This window comes from Silene latifolia, unplaced genomic scaffold, assembly GCF_048544455.1.
Source record: "Silene latifolia isolate original U9 population unplaced genomic scaffold, ASM4854445v1 scaffold_308, whole genome shotgun sequence".
Taxonomy (NCBI): domain Eukaryota; kingdom Viridiplantae; phylum Streptophyta; class Magnoliopsida; order Caryophyllales; family Caryophyllaceae; genus Silene; species Silene latifolia.
Window position 1 is genome coordinate 87,277 of NW_027413244.1, and position 8,942 is coordinate 96,218.

The following is an 8,942-nucleotide window of genomic DNA, read 5'->3' on the forward strand; positions in this document are numbered from 1 at the left end:
TATTAGGTACCTAATCGGCTTTAGTTGTTACAACCGGAAGCATTATTAGGTACACGATCTTCTGAATCTCGTTGACCGATACTTCCTTCTCATGTATTGCCAAGGTAGTAGCGGCCTCTTCACCAATCTGTTGTACCTTATTATTACCCCCTTTAGAAATGACATCCTCCATCATCTTCACTTCTTCTTCGGAAAGCTTACCTCCAAGATTGCTGCTTTAGTAGTACGGATGCCATTAAGCGAAGCTGCTTGCCAAGAATGTAATGTGTCGGCAATTTTTATCCCAACAATAACATGTGAATTGAACTTAAATGAAAATAATAGAATAAATGTTACCATGTCGGCGTTCTCGAGACTTAGTCTTCCTTTTCTTCTTTATCGGCGGTTTTCCCATAATATTTCGTTACTCCAACCTGTGGGACGCCCCTCAAACGACCTGGATGTTCGGGTCGGCCGATCGCTCTAGCAAGAACGTCATTACGACCACTGGGAGTGAATTTCCCTTCTTCTACCTCTTTCAATACGTTATCCTATAATATATTAAATAAACTTCAAATTATATTTGTGACTAAAATAATAAAGTTAGTAATGAACTCGTCTTAATAAAATAATGCTTACTATGTTGGTCAAAACTTCCTCATCATATTTGTCATGCGACGACCGGAATCCTTTAGGCGTGTGCCCATGTTTATAAGTTACATGCCGATCCACCTCTTTCACTCCCTTTGCCACCTACACATTAACATGGTAACATTTATACACGTAAATGTGTATCAATGCAAGTCCAAGTGTGATTAAAAAAATAAAGTCTCACAGGGCAATAATGCATGCTACTTACGAGGTCCTCTTCTATCTTTCTGTAACCGCCTCGAGAACCATAGAATTTCCCCTTCTTGCATGAAATATTAGCACGATTTCTTTTGCTAACGGCCTTCAAATAATTATATAAAAGCGCAAGTAGATGAGATAATAAAAGATTATATAAAGGACTCATTAATTAAAAAAATGATAGGTAAATCGTTAAAAGGCGAGGATATTTAACTGAAACTTCTCGGTAGTTCTCATCTTTTTGAAAAGATCCCATTCTTCCTGCTTGATGGTGGGACACTTGTTTTCCGGTGGGCTCTTACGCATCTCCCCGTTGCCTTGTCCACATACAACCAATCCCTAGCAACGCCACACTTCCACCGCTGTGGACATCCATTCGCCTTATGCATTAAATACTCATCATGGCTTATATCGGGTATAATAAAGCCTTCCTTTACACGAGCCAAGTATAACTCCGCCAATTTTGGATTCAAAGTTCTAACATCATCTAAATGGATAGGCACAAACTGTCTTGTGCAAGCACCAATCCAACTGGAGAAAAGACCCGCATTTGGACCAGTAGGGAAACCCATCTCACTCCATGTTATTTGGGCAATTTTGTTTAGCGGCTATAGCGCAAGGACTTTCTTGAACTTCGTAGCACCCCTCTCACCAGGCTTATTATCACCAGGCTCATTATTCTTTTGACTTCTTTTACGTTTTTCACCCATGATAATTCTAAAACCCAAATATGAATGATATAGCTGGAAATGAACAACTTAACAACGTACATGCGGAGTATTATCTAAAACCCTAAACCCTAATAGGAATGAAAATTTAAAACAAAAGATTGAGCTTCTAAAATCCTAAACCCCGATAAGAGGAGTAAAGTAGATGATGCGGGATGATAAAGATAACAAAGAAGACGAAAAACAAACAGATGCATGAAAAAGAAACAAGATGATCGTCTTAAAACCCTAATGACGAAACACAAAATTAAAGTGAACATACCTGTTGATGATGATGATAAAGAGAACGAGCAGGATGATAAGGGAAGGTAACGGAATCGGGCTTCGGAGGCGGGGCGGCGGCGCGAGAATGTAAAAAGCGAGGAAGAGAGAAGAATTAACTCAGGATACCAACGGTTGAACTAATAATAATGTTGTGTGTGTTTGTGTATGGCATCTTTGTATGGGTTTCTATATTAGTTTTTATTAAGACAAACTATTGACAACGGGTGCTCAAAGAAGAACCGTTGTTATATGTTAATAACAACGGGTCAATAAAAAGTAAACCGTTGTCAAAAGTTTATTACAACGGTTAAAATATACCCGTTGTAATATATTTTCACCAAATTTGCGCCAAAATGAAATATGTCAAAAAAAATAATTGACAACGGGTAGAGGTACTACACCCGTTGTTGAAAGTATTAACAACGGGTAATTTAAATATAACCGTTGTTATTGTTGAACCTCTTTTTTTTTTTTTTTTTAAATTCGTAATTCCATTCGGTCCAAACTAACAATAATACATACGCAACATTATTCACAATTTCAACACCAAACATCCACATCTAATAATAAGATCAAGAAAATAAGACAACACCGGCATGCATGCATCGTGTCACGATGAACTATTCTCGAGGATCGGGGCGTTTCTTGGATGTCATAGTTTCTTCGTTAACCCAAATACCTTCACCATGGTCATCACGCATATAGATGCTTTCGGTGTCCTCATGATCAGTGTCAACATCGTCGAAATAAGATACTGATTGTAGACTGATCCATTCCCTCAAAAACGACATCGATCATCATCACCATTATCGGATGGACTACTCCTTCTTTTCCTTATAGGCAATTACAACAGACCACTTCTTATCCATAGGATCGGTGACATAGAACACTTGTTTAGCTTGGGATGCCATTATGAAAGGATCATCCTTATTATTGCCAACCTTACCCAGATTGACCAACGTACATCCCATCTTATCCTTTCGGACACAATGGATGTTGTTATCAACCCAGTTACATCGAAACAAAGGCATTATGAAATCAATGTAATCTAGTACCAATATTTCTTGAATAACACCATAATAAAGGCATTTTCCCCAAATAGGCTTTTTATCTTTTGAAGTAGCAAAGTGCATTGCCTCAAATTCAGAACTCACACCACTATTTTGCATTGTGCTCACCTCATCTTGCTCGCGGGTGTAAAAGGTATATCCATTAATGGCAAAACTGTTGTAAAAGGTGACCCGGGCATTTGGACCTAAACCAAGACGTAGTAACCTAGGAGAGATGTCATCACCAGTTTGATCAGACACTTTGTAAGACAATATTCCTAAACCACTCGGAAACGTCTTCGTATGCTCGTTCGCAATCCACTTCTCGGTCTTGTTTTGGTGATCGTATTTGAGCTCATCTTTGTGTTGTTGAATATAAGGTTGCACCTCATCTTCGTTGTTTAGCACATACATGTGTGCTAAATGCAACATTTCACGTGTCACAATTTTTTCAACCCGGCCCCTAATACCTTTTCCGGTCATCCAGTCACTATGACGATTCTTAGGAACGCCAATCAACTCCTCAGGGGAGAGATGAGCGTAACAATATGAAAGAGCTTCGTCTAAAATAGCGCGTTCAGCAATACAACCTTCCGGGCGATACCGATTAGATGTATAGTCCTTGTAGACTTTCATCAATCTTTCGAAAGGATATTGGTATCTCAAGTACACGGGCCCAAGGTACAAAATCTCCCTAACCAAGTGAATGGTCAGATGAATCATGATAGTGAAGAAAGAGGGTGGAAAATACATTTCCAACCATGACAAAGAGAGGTTACAACGAGGTCCTGCAATGAATCCGCGTCATCGGGATCGATGACTTTCTCGCATATAGACTGGAAGAAGAGACAGAATCTAGTTATAGCATATCTTACCTTTTCAGGTAAAATGGAGCGAATAGCCACAGGTAGTAATTGTTGCATCAAAGTGTGACAATCATGTGACTTTAACCCGGTGAGTTTTAGGTCTTGCATCGACACTAGGCTTTTGATGTTCGACGAATAACCATGTGGCACTTTAATTCCATTCAAGCATGCACGAACTCTTTTCTCTCATTCCGTGAAAGGGTATAAGCTGCTGGCGGTAAAAATGTACGATTACCTCTCTTCTGTGGTGCCAACTCTAGCCTAATACCCATCATTTTCATATCTTCCCTAGCTGCGGCGTTATCCTTTGTTTTACCGGGAACATTCAGAAGGGTATTGATAATATTATCACGGACATTTTTCTCAATGTGCATGAAATCGAGGCAATGCGACCTCAGTCGAGGCCAATATGGAAGTCTATCAAAAAATATGGATCTTTTCTTATACCCACGAGTAGACAATTTAGAGCCGCTCTTCTTCCCATAATCTATCTCAATATGCTTTACTTTCGATAAACTTCATGCCTACTCAAAATTCTAGGAGGTTGACGAAGTTCTTGTCTTCCATTGAATGCTTTCTGCATCTTGCGATAACAATGGTCATGAGACAAGAACCTCCTATTTCCCATATACACATACTTACGAGAAGACTTCAAGTATTCGGACTCGATATCCTCCCCACACAATGGACAAGCCTCTTTCCCATGAACTGTGTGCCCAGAAAGGTCGCCATAAGCCGGATAGTCAGATATTGTACACAATAACATCGCTCTCAAATTGAAAGTTTCGTTCTTATATGCATCAAATACTTCTATCCCACTATCCCACAACAATCGCAAATCATCTAGAAGAGGTTCCAAATATACATCTATATCATTTCCAGGTTGTTTAGGGTCGGAAATTAACAACGACAACATCAATTACTTTCTTTTCATGCACACATATGGAGGTAAGTTATAAATAGCCAACACTACTGGCCAAGTACTATGTTGGCTACTCATGTTTCCGTGTGGGTTCATTCCATCCGTGGACAGCGCTAGACGTAAGTTTCTAGGTTCATTGCCGAACTCGGGATACTTAGCGTCGAACGATTTCCATTGCTTACCATCTCTGTAGGGTGTCTTAGCTTTCCATCATTTATTCTTCTGTTTCATGCCAAGTTAACATTTTTGCATCATCGGGATTCGCATAAATCCTTATGACTCTTGGTATCAATGGAAAATACCACAACACCTTAGCCGGGATCCCTTCCTTATCCTTATAACGCCACTCCAAACATTTAGGGCAATTGGTTAAGTTTTGATATAATTTCCGATACAATATGCAATCATTTGGACATGCATGTATTTTCTCATATTTCATACCCACTCCTCTTATTAGTTTTTCGCCTCATATGTCTTAACAGGTAGAACATTACCATCGGGAAGCAACTCCTTTATCAAGGCTAAAAAACTAGTGAAACACGTGTCACTCACCCCATTTGCCCCCTTGATATTATACAACTTCACCACAGTCGACATTTTTGTGAACTTACAACCAGGATACGAGAGGTGCTTGGACTCAAACAACTTCTCATACATGTTGTTAAGGTCATCCCAATTACTAGTGTCATCACCTACATCTTCAAAAGCAATGGACTCATCATCATTCTCTTCATTATCTATAGACCCAACATTCAACTTCTCTACTTCCAACTCTTCCAACTCAAAAACTCGGCAAACTCAGGATCATCAGTTAGCCTTTCGTGTACCTCAACATCATCTTCTTCAGAGTTATTCTCTTCCTCTAATGATTCCCCATGAAAAATCCAAAGTGTATAGGATCGACTAAATCTCCACTTTTCTAGGTGTATTTTAACGTCCGGAAAAGCCATATAGCTAATATTACCACATCTTTCACAAGGACATGCAATACTAGAAGAACCTTTCAAATTGTTCGAAATGAATTCATAAAATTCAGCTAAACCATCCTTGTAGGTGCGGTCACTCATATTTGCATCAATCATCCAAGTTCGAGTCATTATTCTACATTCGTAATAATAGGCAACTAATTCAGAAAATACAATAATAGGCAAACAAATAAACGAAATTCAGGAAAGCAATTAAGCTAAATTATCAACAAATTAGATAATAACCCAAAAAATCCTATATCTAGTTATAAGTGTTGCTAAGAAACATATATATATATATACCTGATTGATAAACACGATGAGGGAGAGAAGACGTGACAACAGTGACGGAGATGAAGACAGAGAGACGATCAGGGAGGAATGGAGGATGATATAGTAGCAGTATTAGCTTGTGTTTGTGTTTGTAGCGTATAGCAGAATAAAGCAATATGTTGTTCTTAAGATTTTCATAATATTAATAACAACGGTTATTGAGTCTACAACCGTTGTTAAAAAGTATTAAAAACGGGTTCTAATATAACCGTTGTGATTACTTTTCACTAATTTGGCGCCAAACCATTAACAACGGTTAAAATTTAACCGTTGTTATTAGTTTTTTCATTAACAACGGTTGTTTAAGTATGACCCGTTGTTAAAACAAATAACAACGGCTAACAACACATAACCGTTGTAATTAAGTTTGGTAAAATTCGCGGAATAAATTCTACAACGTGTTTTGATGATTTTCGTGAATAAGCGTTGTTAAAGGGCCGTTGTGGTTGCCTGTATTTGTAGTAGTGGTAGGTTGGTCTGGTCTATTGCTCTTTCCTTGTGCTTATTTCGCTGTAGGGGGTTGGTTTACGGGTACGACGTTTGTAACGTCATGGTATACCCATGGGTTGGCCGATTCCTATTTGGAAGGCTGCAATTTCTTAACCGCAGCCCGTTTCTACTCCTCGCTAATAGTTTAGCACACTCTTTGTTGTTCTTTGTGGGGTCTGAAGCACAAGGAGATTTTACTCGTTGGTGTCAATTAGGCGGCATGTGGACTTTTGTTGCTCTTCATGGCGCTTTCGGACTAATAGGTTTTATGTTACGCCAATTCGAACTTGCTCGATCTGTTCAATTGCGCCCTTATAATGCAATCGCATTTCTCTGGCCCAATTCTTTGTTTTTGTTTCTGTATTCCTAATTTATCCACTAGGCCAGTCTGGTTGGTTCTTTGCGCCTAGTTTTGGTGTAATGACCATATTCCGATTCATCCTCTTTTTTCAAGGGTTTCATAATTGGACGCTGAACCCTTTTCATATGATGGGGGTTGTTGGTGTATTGGGCGCCGCTCTGCTATGCGCTATTCATGGTGCTACCGTAGAAAATACTTTATTTGAAGATGGTGATGGGGCAAATACATTCAGGGCTTTTAACCCAACCAAGCCGAGGAAACTTATTCAATGGTCACCGCTAACCGTTTTTGGTCCCAAATCTTTGGGGTTGCTTTTTCCAATAAACGTTGGTTACATTTCTTTATGTTATTTGTACCGAGAACCGGTTTATGGATGAGTGCTCTTGGGGTAGTCGGTCTGGCCTTGAACCTACGTGCCTATGACTTTGTTTCCCGGGAAATCCGTGCGTAGAAGATCCTGAATTTGAGACTTTCTACACCAAAAATATTCTCTTAAACGAAGGTATTCGTGCTTGAATGGCGGCTCAAGATCAGCCTCATGAAAACCTTATATTCCCTGAGGAGGTTCTACCCCGTGGAAACGCTCTTTAATGGAACTTTAGCTTTAGCCGGTCGTGACCAGGAAACCACCGGTTTCGCTTGGTGGGCCGGGAACGCTCGACTTATCAATTTATCTGGTAAACTACTTGGAGCTCATGTAGCCCATGCCGGATTAATCGTATTCTGAGCCGGAGCAATGAATCTCTTTGAAGTGGCTCATTTCGTACTAGATAAACCGATGTATGGACAAGGATTAATTTTACTTCCCCACCTAGCTACTCTAGGATGGTGGGTAGGCCCCGGCGGAGAAGTTATAGACACCTTTCCATACTTTGTCTCGGAGTACTTCACTTAATTTCTTCGGCGGTATTGGGCTTTGGTGGTATTTATCATGCGCATACGGGCCCTGAAACTCTTGAAGAATCTTTTCCATTCTTTGGTTATGTGTGGAAAGATAGAAATAAAATGACAACAATTTTGGGCATTCACTTAATCTTGTTAGGTATAGGCGCTTTTCTTGTAGTATTCAAAGCTCTTTATTTTGGGGGCGTATATGATACCAGGCTCGGGAGGGAGGGGGATGTAAGAAAAATTACCAACATAACCCTTAGTCCAAGTATTATATTAGGTTATTTACTAAAATCGCCTTTTGGGGGAGAAGGGTGGATTGTTAGTGTAGACGATCTGGAAGATATAATCGGGGGGCACGTATGGATAGGTTCCATTTGTATACTTGGTGGAATTTGGCATATCTTAACTAAACCTTTTGCATGGGCTCGTCGCGCACTTGTTTGGTCGGGAGAAGCTTATTTGTCTTATAGTTTAGGTGCTTTATCTGTCTTTGGTTTCATTGCTTGTTGCTTTTATGCGGTTCAATAATCTGCTTATCCTAGTGAGTTTTACGGACCCACTGGACCAGAAGCTTCTCAAGCCCAAGCATTTACTTTTTTAGTTAGAGATCAACGTCTTGGCGCTAACGTGGGATCCGCTCAAGGACCAACTGGTTTAGGTAAGTATCTAATGCGTTCTCGATTTGGAGAAGTTATTTTTGGGGGAGAAACTATGCGTTTTTGGGATTTGCGCGCTCCTTGGTTAGAACCCATTAGGGGTCCAAATGGTTTGGACTTGAGTCGGCTGAAAAAAGACATACAACCTTGGCAAGAACGACGTTCAAATTTGAATATATGACTCACACTCCTTTAGGTTCTTTAAATTCTGTGGGTGGTGTAGCTACCGAGATCAACGCGGTCAACTATGTCTCTCCTAGAAGTTGGTTAGCCACTTCGCATTTTGTTTTAGGATTCTTCCTATTTGTAGGCCATTTGTGGCATGCGGGAAGGGCTTGTGCAGCTGCAGCAGGATTTGAAAAAGGAATTGATCGTGATTTTGAACCTGTTCTTTCGATGACCCCTCTTAATTGATTAATTGAGACAATAAATTCAATGTTTTAATGTTTTCTTTAATGTTTCCAAAGTAGGAATACGTTTTATTACATCATACAGATTGGAATCTGATCATACATAAAAAGTCTTTTTTTTATTCATTTATAGATTATAGATTTCTTTTATTTAGTTTTAATTTTATGGCTCGGCTAGGC

General features: G+C 39.6%; 1 pseudogene; it reads left to right on the forward strand.

The window, feature by feature from the left end:
- Nucleotides 1-229: 229 nt before the first annotated feature.
- LOC141639226 (photosystem II CP43 reaction center protein-like) lies at nucleotides 230-8,872 on the forward strand (annotated as a pseudogene).
- Nucleotides 8,873-8,942: the final 70 nt, after the last annotated feature.